This window comes from Penaeus monodon, chromosome 41 (genome assembly GCF_015228065.2).
Source record: "Penaeus monodon isolate SGIC_2016 chromosome 41, NSTDA_Pmon_1, whole genome shotgun sequence".
In the NCBI taxonomy this organism is placed as follows: Eukaryota; Metazoa; Arthropoda; class Malacostraca; order Decapoda; family Penaeidae; genus Penaeus; species Penaeus monodon.
Genome location: NC_051426.1, coordinates 4,756,641 through 4,760,713, shown reverse-complemented (window position 1 = coordinate 4,760,713; position 4,073 = coordinate 4,756,641). Strand labels below are relative to the sequence as shown.

Here is a 4,073-nt window from a genome sequence, read left to right as displayed (position 1 = left end):
ATGATAGGTAGGTTAATTACTTTTCTCCTGTTTCCTTGTTTTCCACTTTTTCTGTTCTTGAAATTTTATTTTTAATACTATATACACACACCTCCTCCTGTCCCTCTCTCCTCCTTCCCTCGTCCCCAAAGCATGGCTTTGAGGCCCTAGACAAAAGCCATTCAGCGTTGCCCTCTAGCATCCGCAGTCACAAGAAGTGGATGTTGAGGGTTCTTCCCTGGGCTCCATACTTGTCTGTCTGGCCTGGGGTTCCTGCGCTGGGTGGAGCCTCCTGGTCACTGCAGGCTCCTTTCCCCTTCGAAGACATTGCTTGCCTCCTCCTCCTCCTCCTCCCCTACCCCCTACCCCCTACCCCCTACCCCCTACCCCCTACCCCCTACCCCCTACCCTGTACCCCCTACCCCAGTACCCAATGGATCCCACTGGGTAGCAGGAGACCAGTGCATGTCCTCAAGTTACAGGAGGTTTAATACACAAAAATTCTCAACTCTTTTGTATTCTGAAAAAAAAAAAAAAAAGGAAAAAAGATTTATTTTTTTTTTATTTCTTTCCCCTTACCATACTGTGTGAATGAGCTAAAGCGCATCTTGGCACTTTTTTCCTGCTTGGGGAAGTAGCACAGTTGAGTTAACGTGGAATCCTAACCATCTTTCATTGTTGGTCTCTCTCTTTCTCTCTCTCTATCCCAGTTGTCTCGTTGTACTTGAAGAGTAAGCGTTTGTATATTGACGCTAAATATGTTTCACTAGGAGAAATAAAAAAACAAAAAACAAAAAACAAAAAAAGGTTTGGCGTAATGGAGGCGCAGAGGACCCAGCACAGGAGCCCCAAGTAGAACGCCCAAGAGAGAGCACTTCAGGGGCCCAACTTGATTGGAAATGTGAGGCCTGGCGGTAGGCATTTGGACAAACTCTCGTAGAGTGTAGTAAGCCACCCCTGACCCCTTCCCTCCTGCCCCCTTCCCCCCAGGTACCAGTCTCTCCCACTGGCTGTCCCGAGCAGCTCTCCATTTGCGCCACTTTAGTGTTTACTCTGTAGAGTTCGCGCTTCATTACACTCGTGCGTTTCCCCAGCTGTGTGTGGTCAAGAGGTCACAAAAATTGACCAGGCTGTTGAGCGCTGAATTGGGCCGCTCATTTTCCTATATTTCCATAGACACAGAGAGGTAGCTTGATTGTTGAAGAGCCACAGGGTGCGCGGGTGAGCGGGGCAGAGGGCTCCAGGCTGAAGAGGCAGCTTGGGGTCTTGCGGTGCCTCACCTGCAGCCCAGGTATGGCCACAGACAGAGTGAGTCGAGCTGCTGTGAACACTTTTCTGTTGTGATGACCTTGGCCGAATGTATTATATTGGACACATTAACAGTCGACTCCCATCATCCACCAGTCAGTTAGTCTTTGTCTTTGTAATAAGAGTCCAGCCACCTTGTGTACTATCATTTTAGCCCTCGTCCCCCTCCCCCTTCACCTTGTTGCGTTTGGGTTGCTTGGTGCTGCTTGATGTTGTTTCTGCAAAATGATTTCCCTTGTTTAGTCAGACTTTTCACTCTAATTTGGGGGCCAAAGAACAGGTAGTGATACCTTGGTGTGTCCCGGCGATTTCATGGGCGGGAAAGGACACAGTGCTTCCCTTGGCAAAAAAGGGAAAAGACAGCTGCTGGTGAGGCAACTCAATGGTTTCTAGCTGGCAGAGGATGTGTTCTTGCATCCCATTGCCTTTCTGGCTTCTAAATTTCACACCAAAAAAAAAAAAAAAAAAAAAAAAAAGTACTTGTGTAGGTGAATGAGACAAATGCCAGGTTTTCTGTGTGCCTCGATCTGATCTGGCCTGGGAGAGCCCCTCTGTGGTGCCCTGTTCCACCCACCTGAGTGTCCAGCATACACCACGTCTCGTTCTGACCCATCCCCATTCCCCATGCACCCCCCCCCCCCCATTAGTTGGCCATGATTCCCTCGCAGCAGGAAGGTTCGATTGCCAAGCAGAGACACACATCTGAATGAAGGTTTTCCTCTTTTTTTTTATCAGTTTTTAAAGCTTAGGTCAAGGTGTGGAAGGAGGCGTCTGCGTGGTGTGCTTGCGAGGGACGAAGTGGCTCGACCTGATTCGCCTCGCCCTCATTAGGCCCTAGGGCGGAAAGTGGAGACGAGGGCGGCAGAGGCTGAGCTGCCTGTGGTGCTTCAGTCAGGCTTTTTCCACTGAACTTTATTTGGTTATTGGAGTTGGTCATTCATTCTCTGTTGTCTTTCCATTGTATTATTATTATTATCATTGTTGTAATTATTATTATTGTTATTACTATTATTATTATTATTATTATTATTATTATTATTATTATTATCATCATCATTATCATTATTGTTATTATTATTATTATTATTATAACTACTAGAAATAGTTATTTCAGTTGGTACTATTGTTATAAAAAGAATCTTACAATAATTTCATTATCGTTATTGTGATTATCATAGTACCCTTCACAGCCTCTAAGGGAACAGTCCCAGATGCATCCCTATGCGAGGCGGCTCGCAGATTGTGTCGGGACCAGATTTGTATCTCCCCAAACATTCCAGAAAGCACTTTGGTATAACCGCCATGGAAGCAGCCAAGCAATTGTTTTACTTTTGTTATTATTATCTTAATTATATGAGTTTGTTGTATGATTTTTTTTTATTATTATTATTTTAAAAAATTTTGCTATCACTGTCAACAGATAGCACTCATAACCCTTCTTGGTGCTAGCAGATACCTATGCCTCCAATGGCTGTCATGTGGCAATAAAACAAAACTGGAAAATACCTTGAAATATTCGCCCTCAAAGCAAAAGAATATAGATAAATAGATCAATAAAATAATGGCAACTGACACAGGTGTAGCTTGGTAAATTACATGCAGGTTTAAGACATAAGTAATTAAATATAAAACTATTTAAAAAAAAGATTCATACACACACTACAACAAAAAAATAAACCAAAAAAAACATAAAAAAAAAATAAAAAATAAAAAAAATTCTTCAAGAAAATGGCTTAATTAGAGTTTGTAATTTTAGTGTGACCCCCACTCCCCTCCTCCCCCTTCCACACCCCTCTCTCTCTCTCTTTGAAAAAAGAAGGTAAAAACAGTTGTAAACAGTTTCAAAGATCTAGGAAGAGTTGAGCATTGTGCTGGCTTACTCATTCTGTTCAGGCTCTGCCCCACACTGTCCAGCTCGGCCTCGGAGTGCCACGTGTGGCCGCTTGTGTGAGAGGTTCCCTTGAGAGGAGAGAGGACTGTGGCTGCCTCCGGGCCTGAGGAACAGGTGTGTCGGCAGGGGACAGAAGTCTGTGTAAACAAAACAACGGATAACTGGATGGTGTAGTAGATGTATCAATAGGAATAAACAACTTGAATACAAAAGTAAATATTTATATGTATAAAGAAAACACCTGGCACAATAATAATAATAATAATAATAATACCTGTCGCTGCAGTCCACGATTGGAACGACTTGACGTGTTGTATTTTTTACTACAATACCAGTGAACTAAATAGATGCTATACACCAGGAGTTGTGAATCTTGCTAGAATGTTGACCCCCTCTATGTAAATACCAAATTGTGATAGGCAAAGCACACGTGTCAATGCACTTGCATGTCAAAAGTGTTTGATTAAACCTCATATTCTCTAAGTATGGTTTCATTATCCATTTAAAAAGCCTTTGTTTATTTTTATTATTTTTATTTATTTATTTGTTTTTATTTGTAGTTTTATGTTTTTTTCCAGTTATAAAAAAACTATTTTTAAGTCTGATGCACTGTAAAGATTGAACCTCTTTTACAAGTTCCTTTTTGAGTCACTTTGGTAACTCTTCCCTTAAATATCCTCCTATGTACTGCATTTCCTCTCCTCCAAAACTGTTATGTATGTTTCAGCAGATCTTGTAAGCACTATACATAAATTATATATATATATATTTTCTTGTCATGATGTACACATATGTTCCTCGTTAGAAAAAGTAAAAACCTAAAACTGTGAATGATGTTAAGAGGGCTTTAGTATAGTCACTCTTGTGGGACGTGACTCGAGTGCAGGCAAGCCTC

The 4,073-nt window shown here is 42.0% G+C and overlaps 1 protein-coding gene across 2 annotated transcripts in view; it reads left to right on the top strand.

Moving 5' to 3' along the window:
• The window catches only part of LOC119598713 (14-3-3 protein epsilon-like), a gene marked incomplete at its 5' end in the record, with an annotated part of 14,220 nt that extends 10,559 nt beyond the window's left edge, over positions 1 to 3,661 (top strand). The window contains 2 exon segments of one of the 2 annotated variants that reach the window (XR_005230993.1): positions 1 to 331; positions 374 to 3,661. The exon segment at positions 1 to 331 is cut by the window's left edge and continues 842 nt beyond it. 2 annotated transcript variants of the gene reach the window in all.
• Positions 3,662 to 4,073: the final 412 nt, after the last annotated feature.